This window comes from Tursiops truncatus, chromosome 5, assembly GCF_011762595.2.
Source record: "Tursiops truncatus isolate mTurTru1 chromosome 5, mTurTru1.mat.Y, whole genome shotgun sequence".
Classification (NCBI taxonomy): Eukaryota; Metazoa; Chordata; class Mammalia; order Artiodactyla; family Delphinidae; genus Tursiops; species Tursiops truncatus.
Window position 1 is genome coordinate 71,266,138 of NC_047038.1, and position 15,207 is coordinate 71,281,344.

Here is a 15,207-nt window from a genome sequence, read left to right on the forward strand (position 1 = left end):
ATATTCAACTTTGCAGAATTATATGAAATAAAGGTAGTGACACAAAATAATCATTATTATATTCAAAGATTTTTTTTTAATATTTCATCCCAAATATTCTTTATCTTTAGAACAAAAGAATGGGACTTTTTTTAAAGTGATTTCTGTAGTGATAGATAAAACTCAGTATCTTGTTTTTCACGTATATACCCTACCGATTGTAAAATACCTTTTTTCAATAAGTATAATCCTTCATCATAAAAATATTTTCCAAGATCACTAAACTGTTAACTTTACTAATGCCTTTATCTTGATCTATAGCAATCAATATTTCTCCATCTAAACTCAAAGCAAAATTTTGATACTAAAAAAATTTAGGCCCACTATATATTTACTCTATTTTTAAATTCTTTTTAGTATTTAAACTTGATTTTCAAAATAAAGATTTATGCTCACTAGAATTCATACTTGTAAAAATTTTACTTTTCTAAAATAAGTTTTTATTAAAGGATTGAAAATACATTTTTACTTTACCTAGTTGCTGATGTTGGTGTTTGTCATAATTACTGTGACCACTCTCCTCATCTACAGTCTTCTCTGATGAAGGCAAACTAAGAGGTTTCAACTTCAGCAATCTTGGAGGACTTCCCTGAAAACTCTCTCTAGTGTCCAAAACCACATCTCCCGAACGAATGGGAGAAACAACTCTCTTCAAAAAGTCCATTTTAAGGTTCTTCTGCATTACTGGGCCCACGAGCACACAGAAGGGTGCTTGTACCAACTTCCTTGATGAGAAGGTAAGGTCCACTCTTTGTGTTAAAGAGCAAAGAAACGTCATGTGAACTTAGGTGGGTCGACTGCCAGCTGTTTTGAAGCTGATTTTTAGGACATTTGCTGTTCATACTGATAAGAAGTCAAACAGCTACCGACTGTGAAACTGCACTTCATATATACATGTACATGTACAATGGCTGTTAACAGCAATACTGGGACTATAAAGTGTTTAGCATCCATCTAGTTTAACATTTAGACTTTGAAAACCTACACTGTGATAATGTTAAGACAAATTTACTTTGGTCTGAGGTGTGTCTTACTTTTAAATATGCTGAACAACTTAAATGTGAAACAGTAACTTGTTTTCAAAAGATAATTCTTATCATTCTGAAAATTCACTAATAGACCGCAGGAACATCAAGTTTTACAGGAGGTGAAAAGGAGTAATTTAAAACTATACTGTATTATGAACATCTCAATATACTTTTAAACACACACACAAAAACCTCTTCATTATAATCAATCATAAGTATCAACAGTAGCAAAGGAAACCTTGGCATGAATTACTAAAAAAAATTGATAATTTAAAATGTATGAATCTAAGAAAATAAAGTTGAACAGTTTAAAGTATAAATATTTAATAAATAAACCCAGTAATCAACCTTACACAATTTATTTCCAAATAACTGAGCATTCTACTAAATATTTTAAAATAGCAAAAGTAGCTGATCCTACTGCCTTACTACAATCCAGAAGCATGACAAAATGTGCCAGTAAAAGGTGCCTACATAAGACTTTGTGAACTTAATGTCTTTTCTCCCTTCCTTTGCCGGTCCTCTGGTGGGGTTACTGGGGTTACGAAGTGACACGAAAGAAATGGAAAAAAAAAAAAATGGGAACAGATAAGACGTAAACATCCCTAAACTAATCAAATTGATAACTTTGAAGGATACACATTTTAATAATTAAAAAAAATGTGATTCACTTAGTGAAACACAAACACAATCTCATTCTTCCAACACTCAATATGAAGAAAATGCTCTACATATATTAAAAGATGAAGCATAAAATTGTCTACACAGGTATCAGGGAAAATTGTTATAATATAAAAACAAGGAAATTTCTGGTCTGAACTGTCGAGTTTTTAATCCTTATTCTTCTGCCACATTAATAACGAAGTCAATTATTCTCTATTTCATTCATTTAAAAGATGTTAAGTAAAAGTCCTCTACACATAAAGCATTAATATAGTATTAAGGTTCAGAGAAAATTTAGAGGATTTATTAATGCAAATTCTGTCTCACGGAATCCTACAGTAAAAAGGGGAAAAAAAAAACACAACAAGAAGTCAAGTAAAGGACTCAAATTTCTTGCCCTAAAGCAGGACTGTACCAACTAGAAAAAAACACTGACTTTAAAAAAGTCCTTCTCAAAAAAATAAAATTAAATTAAAAAGTCCTTCTCAGAAGTAGATTCTCTCTTAACCCTGGAGCACAAGAGGATTAAAAATTCATATCTGATCAGCCTATTCCCTGAACACAGAGAAAACAAACTGGTTAGAACCATAATCCATATCCCTTAATAGCCTAGGAGTTATCACTGTATCTTACAGGGTTTTTGTTTTGTCCATCTTACCTCATTCATTCTTTTTTTTTTTTTTTTAATTTATTTGGCTGCATTGGGTCTTAGTTGCAGCACGTGGGATCTTTGTTGCAGCATGCAGGATCTTTCGTTATGGTGTGCAGGCTCTTCTTTGTGGCGCAGGGGCTTCTCTCTAGTTGTGGCATGAGGGTCCAGTAGTTGCGGTGCACGGGCTTAGCTGCCCCACAGCATGTGGGATCTGAGTTCCTCAAATCAGGGGTCAAACCCACATCCCCTGCACTGGAAGGCGGATTCTTAACCACTGGACCACCAGGGAAGTCCCTCGTTCATTCATATTTTTTTAACTGAAGGATAACTGACTTACAATATTATGCTAGTTTCAGGTTTACAACATAGGGATTCGATATTTTTATAATTATGAAAAGATCACCGTAAGTCTAGTTACCACCTGTCACCATACAAAGTCGTTACAATATTACTGACTATATTCCCTATGCTGTACGTTACATCTCCATGACATTTATTTTATAACTGGAAATGTGTACCTCTTAATCTCCTTCACCTATCTCACCCATATCGCCAACACCCTCCCCGCTGGCAAGCCCCTGTTTGTTCTCTGTATCTGTGACTCTGTTTCTGTTGTATGTGTGTTCCTTTGTTTTGTTTTTGAGATTCCACATATAAATGAAATCACATGGTATTTGTCTTCTCTGCCTGAGTTACTTCACTTAGCATAATACCCTCTAGATCCATGTTGTTCTTTTGTTTGTTTCCTCTTTACTGATACAGTCTCACATTCTTTAAAACAGATGTCCCCAACCCCAGGGCTGCACAGCAGGAAGTGAGCAGCAGGCGAGCGAGTAAAGCTTCACCTGCCGCTCCCCATCATTCCCCATCACTCGCGTTACCGCCTGAACCATCCCCACCCCCCATCTGTGGAAAAACTGTCTTCCACGAAACCAGTCCCTGGTGCCAAAAAGGTTGGGGACTGCTGCTTTAAAACTTATACGTGTGGTTTTCCTCAGGTCCCATTGTAGGTCTTCCTTATCTGTGGAGCCCAGGAACACAGTGGTATGCAACACATGCTGATTATGGAGGACAAGTTACCTTCATGTTTGTTCATGATGTACAAGACAACCATGTGTGTCACTGTTAACCTCACTGCTCTAAACCACACTTTCAACTGGAAAAAGGAAGGGCAAGGATTAGGTGTTATAGGAGGGACCACAAGATTTTTCTCAGATTTCCTTCATTCAACAAATATTTGCCGAGCAGCTTCTTTAATGGCCTGTGCCCAATGCAAAGGCATTAAGGATATGTTTCCATCCCCAAGAAGCTTAACTCTTACAACTACAAGACTCCCTGTCTCAGTTGGCTAAGGCTTTGTTGAGCCTACATTACACTTCACTTTCCTCTGCCCAATAACCTCCCCTCTTTATAGGTTGTTGATCCCTAATAAACATCCCGGAAGCCAAACTCCCTTCCAGCATCAGTTTTTGGAGGACCCACCCTGAGACATACAGCAAGAGGGAAAGCATGGCACTCCAGTATCTGTTACTAGCTGAATCTATGACAGGGAAATACCATAAAGCCTTGTTTGCATGTTGATATTTCTAAGATCTTTGGTTGATTATCACAACCTTGAACTCTTGGTATAAGAGTTACAGGACTGAGAAATTATAATAAAGGCTAGTCACTCAAAGACAGCATTTAAAAATCTTTTTAGACCTCATGGTCACTATTTAGCCTTTAGAATATTTATTATAATCTTACCGTAGAATTCAAGACAGTAATTTCTTGGTGGTAAGTTGGATCATCTAATCCTGGCTGTGGGACTCTTGAGCAGTTCTGAGAATTAAGCATTTAGGTGTTAATCATCCAAGATTCAAATAAACGGCTTCAGCTCTGAAGAAAAACATGAGATTGACACATTAGATATGTTTATAAAAAGTACATCTGTGTGTGACTCATATCTACCCTTACTTCTGAATATATTATATTGCAGTGTCACCTGGTGCTACAGTTATCCCTCTTTCAATTAATGTTGCATTACACTTTTTTCTAAGATTTTATTATGAAAAATTTCAAACTAATGCAAAATTATTAAGACTAGTATAATGAACCCACCGTTGTTAACTCACAGCAAGTCATGTTGCATTTATATCTTCACACCCCCGCCCAACTCCTATCCCACCACTCTGCATCATTCTGAGGCATTATACTATACCCCTTCATCTGTAGATAATTCTGTATGTCTCTCTCTAAGACAAAGATTTGCTTTTTAAACATAAGGCAGTACCATTATAATATCTACAATAAATTCAAAATAATTTCTTTACAACATCAACTACCAATCAGTGCTCAAATTTCCCCAAATTTCTCATAAGTGTTTTTTTAAACAGTTTGTTCTAATCCAGATCTAAACAAAATCCATACAGGCAATTATTACTGTCTCTCCTAAATCCCTTTTAATCTATAGTTTTTTTCCTTTCTTCTCTTTGCAGTGACAAGCCATGATGCTTTTACTAGGCTATGATTGAATGAATACATTAATACCTTAACTGTTCAATAATACATTAAATCCATTTTCATTTTATTCACTAAATTAATCAGATTTGCAAAATAGTTCATATACCCACTAGGCCTAATATTTATCCCATCTACAGACAGTGTTTAGGATTTAGGATGTATATTTTTCAAAGTCCTATTATAATAACTGAGCGGGTCATGGACTGTGAACTACTATACCTTATATGTAATAATTTGATGGCTACTAAGAATGAAACCAATGACCATAGGGAGTTACCCTTTTACCACATATAAGGCCTCACATGTAATCATGCACATTCCACGTTTTTTTTTTTTTTTGGTTTTTTTTTTTTTTTTGCGGTACGCGGGCCTCTCACTGTTGTGGCCTCTCCCGTTGCGGAGCACAGGCTCCGGACGCGCAGGCTCAGCGGCCATGGCTCACGGGCCCAGCCGCTCCGCGGCATGTGGGATCTTCCCAGACGGGGGCACAAACCCGCCTCCCCTGCATCAGCAGGCGGACTCTCAACCACTGCACCACCAGGGAAGCCCACATTCCACGTTTTTATTACCATGAAAGGTCTGTGCATTTTTCAACAGTTAAATAGGACACATTTTTAATCTGTCATTGAAACTCTAATCAACCTCATTTTAAATCACATCTGGTTTCCTACTATTTTTTCTGTTTAATGAATTTAATCCCCAACCCAACAGAAAGAACTACTTGCTGAAATATTAATTTTGTACTTAAACCTTCTTAATCTGAAATTCCTTTAGCCAATTTAGAAAAAAATATAATGATATTTCATTTATTCAGAGGTATAATCAACTAAATCATGACTAAAACCAAATCCCTGAAGCCCCAAAACTGGTAAATATGAACAAAATAGTAATTTAGATGTACTTGTTCATAATCATATATCATTCAGACGTATGGAATTTTTGACTGCCCCACCAAATATTTCTGAATCTATTAACAAGAAGATATCTACAATTCTGCCATAACTTTTTATCCTTTATTTTATATAAGGTTAATGGAATTATTTCTCCCTCAAAGCAAATAAAGTTTATGTGACAAATAGCATACCATTTCTTGTACATAGTGAGCAGAGTACAGTCACATGCTGGTGTGTATTTAATGAAATTTAAACTATTTTTCACTTTGTCTTCTAGGACAAATCACAAAACCAAGTACTCCTGGAGGACAAAGCTGTTTTAGGAATACTGCAAAAATTGCATCTAGGATTGATTTGTACTACCATGTCTACATCTTTCGTTTTGCTTCATTTTTGAATATCCTTCTGCTCAGACACAGCAAGGGCTAATGCCATGCTTTTTACATGTGTTTTCTCTTCTTATAACCACACTGTCAGAGCACTGTCATTTTAAGACTTCCCAATGTTTGCCTAGAATTTTCAATACCTCTCTAGTACAGATACGGCCTTCCTATTTTCCACTTTCACTTTTGATAAAATAAACAAACTTTTGTCTTTAGTTACCCTGGAAAATATTTGGTTTATACTTCCCTGGCTTTCTTTATAGGTTATAATCATTTTTAGCAGGGATGGGTTTTTGTTTTCATTTTGTTTGGGTGTGGTTTGGGTTGTTGGTTTTGGGGTTGGTTTTTTTTTCATTTTTTCATATCAATTGCACTTTCACCTTGTCTCCATATACATCATCTAACGTGGAACTCATTTTTATTTTTCATTTCACTTGATTAATTTGGAGAATATTTTATCTACAAGAAGAGTAACTTTTATTACCATTTTTATACTACTGCTTTTGAGATGGTCAAGGTCAGAGAGGTTAGGTAACTGTGGTCACGGTATACACATGACCAAGCCTGTTGTTTCTTATTTTAAAAGAAAAAAGTCATATAAACAAGAGTGACTTGAGGAGGTCAGTTGGTGTTTGACAACACTGAAGATAAGACTGTAAATAGTCAAACAGCACAAGCTTTAAAGGACCAAGGCTTTAAACCTTCAGCAAGACTAATGATCTAGAAGCTTCCATGTGTAATAAATAAAGAGAACAGTGGCCCAGCTCTGGGGCTTGGGAGGATTCTCAGATCAAATGACGTCCTTCAAGGACAACCCTGCTTCGCTTCAGTCTAGAAAGTAAAAGAGAAAGTTGAATGGGTGCTCAGATAACACATTAACCTCATTTCCTTTCTGAAAAGAATTACGAGGGTAATAAAGCACAGAAATGCCACAAATCTAATGTATCCTAATTGTAGTAAGACGTGACATAAAAGTCTCTGATATACATTGATACAGAAAATGATAATCTCAAGCAAATAGAGTAGAAATTAAGAATAAATGAATCTCAGTGATGTTCATTATAAGTACTCTCAATACTTACAGACTTGGAATACTTCATAATTTGAAAAGGAAAACAGGAAGTTATGGTGCCTAGCACAAAGTAGATTTGAGTTCAACATAATAAAAAGAAAAACTTATTATATAATTCATTTTAAAAAGCTGCTTCATAAAGAAATAGAGTTCCCACTCACTGAGTTTTTAGGCAAAGATTGTTAGAAATGCTATAGAAAGGGTTACACCACTGGGTCAAAAGATTAAGCTAAATTACTTCAGAGATTCCAACTTGAAACTCTAAATTTCACTTCAAAATGTATTTTGTACTTATACTTGAATAATGGAATGTGTGGTGACCTAAAGATTCAATCATATTTCAACTAAAGAAAGAAACCACATTGCAAGATACGAAATCTATAAGGGAAAATTCCTGCCCTTCTATTGAAATTATTCTGGGAATATTGGAAGGCCTCTTATAATGATGCAATGATTTTTGAATACATTGGAATAATCATAGCTCCTATTTGTTAATAGCAAAATAAGTATAGAAAATGTAAAATGCAATGACTTTTTAAATCTGCTGAAGATAATGGAAAATGTGAAAAATCTATTCACAAAGACTCAAATGCAGGCAGCAAATAATTACTCAAATTATCTTTTCTGGTTGGTTGGCAAAAGTCATTAAGATAAAGAATTTACAGTCATCCCTTTAATTAAGAAAATTAATGATTTATAAATTAACACTGGTTCCATCACACTTCAATTTTTAGAAATTCACTTTTTCTCTTATTTTAGAAATGTTATAATTTTTACCATTTTTAAAACAAACCTGCATTTTAATCTTTTGTCATTCTTTTAACCTTCTACCAAATTTCAATTTTAAGAAGTATGGAAACTTATGATGCTGACTAATGCAATCACAGATTACACTACATCACCTGCTAAAACTGCCGTATAATGGCACTGAGCTAGAATAATTGGGCTTCACTGCAAAAATCTAAATCTCTTGCTGATAAAGCAATGTTCTCTGCAGGTAAATTTTTCAACATTTTGTTGATTTTACATTTTTAGCCACAATAGCAGTTACTGCCATACCACTTGGTTTAATGAAAACAATTAGGAGAATTTTCCATTCTCAAATTTAAGGGGAAGTTTTTCTATAACAATTTCATTCATTGAATCAAATGAAAACAGTGCCAAAGTACATTTTCTAATAGACTGATGAATGAATATGTATTGTTTAGAACAATTTCCTGTTACATTTCTACAGCATTACATTTCTATAGTATTTCTAACCCATTCTACAGCATTTCTGTTGGCACAGAAAAAAAACAGGAATTCGACCACAAAATTATCACACAAATGCCCTACCTACTCATCTAGACTTAAACAAAAAGAAAAATTTCGGACAAATATAGAAACAGCCAAGACATCAACCTCACTAAACCTGGAATTTTCTTCCATCCCTAATTTTTAAAAATCCATTACTGTAATTAGGACACACATAAATTTACAAAAATCATACCTTTAACAAATATTTATTGAGCAGAACTATGTGCCAAGAACCAGGGACAGAGGAGTGAAGAGAACAGACAAAAGTCCCTAGCCTCACGGAGCTTACCTTCTAGTAGGAGCTTGAATTTTGAATTTGAATTTTTTTGAAGTCATTCTTTTGAGAATCTGAAAAAAGTTTTGGAGGCCTCTCCTTCCAAAATGCACATATACCTAATTTTGCAGGGTTATGAACCTTTATAATCCAATCATTAATTATGGATTAAAAACCCCTGATAAAAATCCTCCTTAGGCTTATTTTCTATGTCTACCATTTATAGTTGATAGTTTCATAATTTTACTATTCATAGTATAAAGAAGTAGTACAGTCATCCCTCAGTATCCAGAGGGTATTGGTTCCAGGACTCTTTGTGGAAACCAAAATCATCAGATGCTCAAGTTCCTTATATAAAAGTGTGTAGTATTTTGCATATAACCCACTCAAATCCTCCCACATGCTTTAAATCCTCTCTAGATTACTTATAATACCTAATACAATGTAAAAACTATGTAAATAGTTGTAAATACAATGTTAATGCTGTGGGAAGCAGCAAATTCAAGTTTTGTTTTTTGGAACTTTCTGGAATTTTTTTTTTAAATATTTTTGATCCAAGGTTAGTTGAATCTGTGGATGTGGAAGACTCAGATACAGAGGACTGACTGTACTTTTTTTTTTCCCATTAAAATACTTAAGGTATTCAAATTTCAATAAAATGTTTTCTATTTATTCCATTTGTCCCTCTCACAAATTCACAGACTGTCGGAGTACCCTTTATCAATCTTGGCTTTTCCAGAAAAAAATTGATCCTAACCTCTTTGGTAGCTTCACAGGTAAATTTTCTGATTTCATTAATTATTCTCTGGACCTTCTTAAGTTAAAATCCCCCTCCCTCTGCTCAGATCTTCAGCTAAAGTCTCTGTAGAAGTCACCACAGTCCCTGGAAGAAGATATACGCTCAAGAGAAACCACAATAAAACCTTATTTAACCCTAACAGAAACCACCAATTACCCCCAAATTTTTCTTGCTTTTCACAAAAAGAGAGTGACTCCCTAGAAAAAAGCTTTCTTATTTAAAAATACATCTAAAACACTTTTAGGGTTATTACTGTCTCTAATCAATGTCTTATGCCTTTTATACCTATAAGTTTTAAAATTATACATTGGAAATTTCTCTACCTAATTATGATCCTGAGGTCCTAAAAGAGCAAACATTAAAGAAAATTCATGAAAATTTGATATGTGTATTTTACATGTTATATAAAACAATTTACAGTAAAAAGGTTTCAAGGCTAATTCAAATTTTAAGTTAATAAGAAAAATGAATAAGTAGCTGTGAAAGGTCACAGAGCAAGTAAATGGCCACAATTTAATCTTCAAAGTTTGTCTTTTCTCTTTTTCTCTGTGTTTATAGTCTCCAGCAAGCTTAGAGAAGCCTCACTTTTGTAAGAGCAACTATGAAAGCACAAATTCCCACTGATGTTTAGATGACCTATTTCTCTCAAATTTATAGTGCCAAAACACTAAGTTTAAGGAAGAATGATCATTTGTTACCTGCAGTCTCATAACTTGTATCAAAAGCCTTTAAAAATGTTTATGCTCTTTGACCCAATAATTCCACTTCTAAATGCTTTTTCTAGGAAGATAATCAGAAATGCACATAGAGATTCATTCACAAAGATACCATTGTACCATTATTCTTATGAACAAAATACTGGAGGGGAGGGGGAGAACAAAAACAAAGGACCAGTTGGAAAAAAATCATGGTATATTCACTAGATGAAATGTTACCCATCACTTAAAAATCATATTTTTTAACTAATGTGCCATAATATTAACCACATATCTTTAAGTAATACGCAGAAAAACAAAACAGTATTTACAGTATCTTCCTAATTATTGGAGATAAAACTACATTTAGAAGCAAACAATAAACTTAGAAGGATAGACTCAAATTATCAAGGTATTCAATCTCTCTATGCCCATTTCCTCATCTGCAAAATAAGGATTATAAAACCTCTCAGGGCTATTATGAGAATTCACTTTTAGATGAAAAGTGCTTAAATAGTGTTTGACACACAGTAAGTACTCAAATGTTTATTATTATTTATTAACTCATATAACATACGCTGATAGACAAAATCTGCAACATTTCTAAGAAAAAAAGAAATGAAGAAATTAAAAATTACTCATAATTCTAACATCAAGAGATAGACACTATTAATTCATGTAAATATCTGGGTTAATTTCTTTCAGGTCTTTTAATACGCATTCAACATTTTATACAATTGGTATCATGTTTTACCATTTCTACTGGTTACAAAATATTGTAAAATTTTATAAATATACTATGTGCATTGCATCCTTCCACTGGTATTGAACATTAGGTTCAATTCTTCACTCTATAAATAATATTGCAGTGAATATCTTGATTGGCAGTCTTTGTACACACCTTTGATTTTTCCCTCAAGAAAGAGTCTAGAAACAGAATTTCTATCTCAAATGGTATGAAATACACTTCGCCTTACTCCTAGTGACCTGTATAGAATGTAGGCACATACTAAGTATTCAGAACTGCCAATTTCTCCACTTTCTCCATGGATACTTAAAAGCTATTAATTGGCTTTTTCATTGTAACTTTTCTATTGTGTTTTGATACAACTGCTTATCAGGTATTTCTCTTTTTCCATTTATTCTATTTAAAGGAGCTCACTTTTCCTTTATATCACTCTAACATCCCAAACACAATTTGAATGTTCATAACTTCAGTACATTCCTCAAAAAGATTAAGATTCTACTTTGTATGTCTAGAAATAGAAGTCCTTGTCTTTCAGAAATACATCCTGAAATATTTACAGATGATGTGTTATGACAGAGGAACTGCATCAAAATAAGTGAGAATTGGGGAATGGGAATGGGTACAGTTAACAAAGAGTTGATCACGGCTGAAGCTGAGGAACAGGCACATGAACATTCATTCCACTATCCTCTCTGTTTAAATATTTATCATTAAATATTTAAGTATTAAATTTAAATGTTAAATGTAATATTTCTCTAAAGATATAGTATAAATATCTATAAGCATGTTTATATGTTTATATTTCTATATAAATATTTAAATATTAAACAAATGTTAAATATTAAATATCTTTAGTCAGGGGAAATTGTTTTAAAATAAATCTTTAAGAGATAAAATTATTAAAATCTACAGAACAATTATGGTTAAACTTCTATCATAATAATTCAATGATTAAAAAAATAACAAGACCAAAAATATTTAAGCCAAATTCAAAAGTGAAGTAAACAACTACAGTATTTAGAATCTCTCAATTACACTTGCCAGTAATTCCCACAGATTAAAAACATACTACAATGCCTTTTTCCAAACCATGGCTTCAGCATACCATGCTGATTCTCCAAAACAATATTAGTATTTATACTGTGCATTACAAGAATACAATTATGCCTCTGTATGTGCCCACATGAACATTTGATAAGTAGTTTTATTATGTACTAGTATTAAATAATCCAAATTCTCTTGGTGCTTAAATCACATCTTGGTACCAAGTTAGGCACATCATAAACAATTCTTACAGATTAACAGTTAGATCCACCAAAGTGTTTATTTGTACCCAGAGGCATGCAAGCAAGACCAATGTAATGAAAACACCACCTTGCTGCACATCTTTATGTACTGGGGGAAAATATCACCTCTGTATATTTCTAACTGGTTAGAAAACACTACCTTGGATTCAGGTCACGATGACAAGAGAGCATAGCAAAAAGAATAAGTAATATATTTGGGCTGTTCCCCAGGTTTAAAGCAAGGGTGAAATAGACTAGGGACATGTTTTCTAAACTCTTTTCACTGCAGTAAAGAAAAAAAATGCATTTTACATAAATGAACATGTAATACATTTTATATAACAACCCAATATATATACACCCATATGATACATTTGAAATAATATATAATACACTGTGATAGTCTCCCACCTATTTTTAAAAAGTATTATAGTTAGAGCTTCCCTGGTGGCACAGTGGTTGAGAGTCCGCCTGCCGATGCAGGGGACACGGGTTTGTGCCCTGGTCCGGGAAGATCCCACATGCCGCGGAGCAGCTGAGCCCGTGAGCCATGGCCGCTGAACCTGTGCGTCCGGAGCCTGTGCTCCGCAACGGGAGAGGCCTCAACAGTGAGAGGCCCGCGTACCGGAAAAAAAAAAAAAAAAAAGCTACTCGGAAAAGGACTTGAATTGTTCCTTGAAAGAAAGAAAGGAAATCGAGAATTTGCATTGGCAGAAGAGAAAGAAATAAGAATGGAAATACAGGATACACGGTAGAATTAGCCCCTCTAGAGGTTTTTCATTGAAGAATTAGAGAGGTCCAATATAATTGGACCAGTTAATGTTGAGGAGTCTCCACAAGCCACAGGGAGACGAGCACTTAACACAGACTGAAGATCCACCCTGAGCTCCCAGAATCTGCACTAAGTGACACTAACACAGACACGACCACCACCAACCAGGAGCTTACAGACAAGCTGGAAGAGACACATGGGACAACCCTTTTTAGATGCTTTGAGAGAAGTTACCTAAATATGTGCAAGCTACAACTGGGTACAAGGGAGACAGTCATCAATTTACGTGGAGGGTGGGACAGGAAAGACACTGCCAATGAAGCGGTGCTCATAGCCTCCGTTGCCAGGAAGTAACTGGAGCTACAATCTACAATGACAGGAATGGCTTTTTGCCTCTCTTTGAGGAGCTGGCTAGCTGTTGATAGAAGAGCCATTAAAGTGACATATTAAGGCTTAATAAACATGACTATTTCACCACAGGCCTCCAAGCCATGACTTCCCATTGTGACAGGCTGCAAAGCTGGGTGCTATCACACACCCTCTGAATTGCCCAGCCATGCCCGGCTTTATCACCCGAAAGGTTATCCTGGGATTGCTTCCTCCCTGTGTTTATGAAAGAAAGTACTGTGTCGGATGAGGTTTACACTGATTGACAAATTCGTCTCATTCTAGATATTTATAAAGGATAATAAGCAATTTATTCGGATCAACATCCTCTGTACAGAAAGTAACGCACTTCAAAGTTAGTAACAAAACAACATTCCAGATCAGTTTGGTCACTATGGATGACCATATAGAACATGCCACAAAGCTTAATCTTCCACATTCCAGTACATCCAGTAACTCTAAAAGGACTTGCACACAAAAGTCAAAAAGCTCCACCCCACCAATAGGCTTTATTCTTCACAGTGGTTAAGTCAGTCTAAACAAATTACAAATATGGGAGGGTAGAATTCAGAATTGGTTCACTGCACCCTAAGAAATGGTGCCCTAGAAATCCAAATTAATTAAGTGACCAATAATAATAAAAATAACCACCACTAATTACTGAGGGTCTACTATGTGTGAAAAACTAGGTTAGGTGCTTTACATACGTTACTTCATTTTAACCCAAACCCATAATTTCTGTAAATGTTCAACTTTGCAGCTTTGGAAACTGACAAGACTAGTAAATAAACTGAGAAATACTGCACATCCGGATTCTTTTATATTTTAAAAGAATAAGCTGTTATACGGAGTTATATGAGATAAAGTTCTCAAATTAAAATGCAATTATGATTTCAATGTTTTTATATTGATTCTGAACCTCAGAACAAAAGCAAGAGAACTTTCAAAAAAGGATAATTAAGCATAATTAACACATAATTTATCTTAAATATTTCATGAAGAAAGAATAAATTTGCCGTATCAAAAGTAAACAATAGGAGGAAAGGGAGAAATCATATTATGGCTAACAAATCATAGAGATGCTTATTTAAAACTAAATTCAATGATCTTCTGCTAACGTCTCACTATTAATTTAAAAGTCCAGGAACAATTTTTTTGTGTGTGTGTGTGGTATGCGGGCCTCTCACCATTGTGGCCTCTCCCGTTGCAGAGCACAGGCTCCGGACACGCAGGCTCAGCGGCCATGGCTCACGGGCCCAGCCGCTCCGCAGCACGTGGGATCCTCCCGGCCCGGGACACAAACCCGTGTCCCCTGCATCGGCAGGCGGACTCTCAACCACTGCGCCACCAGGGAAGCCCCAGGAACAATTTTATAAAGGAAAGTGATATTTCTCTCTCTCAGCCAGAATTCTTAAAATAATCTTTAATCTAAAATATATGTTTCTGGGCAGTCCTGGGGGTCCAGTGGTTAAGACTCCACACTTCTACTGCAGTGTGTGCGGGTTCAATCTCTGGTCGGGGAACTAAGGCGGCCAAAAAATTAAAAAATAAAAATAAAATATATGTGTCCCTAAGATGGATGCTCACAGGTACAAAATTCTGTGTCAGCAATTTCTACATTACAGGGAGAACCTGACCAAGTATGCAAGTTGCTGTGTCTGTGGTTTAACTGCAACTTCCCTCCACTTAAATCATCCTTTTTCTCCTGGGTCCCTGCA

The 15,207-nt window shown here is 35.0% G+C and overlaps 1 protein-coding gene across 9 annotated transcripts in view; it reads right to left on the reverse strand.

Annotated features, from left to right (window-relative positions):
• Positions 1–15,207, reverse strand: part of FRYL (FRY like transcription coactivator) — a 244,672-nt gene that overhangs the window by 180,631 nt on the left and 48,834 nt on the right. For 7 of the 9 annotated variants that reach the window (XM_033856984.2, XM_033856983.2, XM_019928205.3 and 4 more), the window contains one exon: positions 4,129–4,260. The exons of 1 other annotated variant lie outside the window; for it this stretch is intronic. The gene's annotated coding sequence lies outside the window, so the exon portion shown is untranslated. The remainder of the gene's footprint in view (positions 1–4,128; positions 4,261–15,207) is intronic. One more of the 9 variants, XM_033856979.2, reaches the window with a different exon arrangement.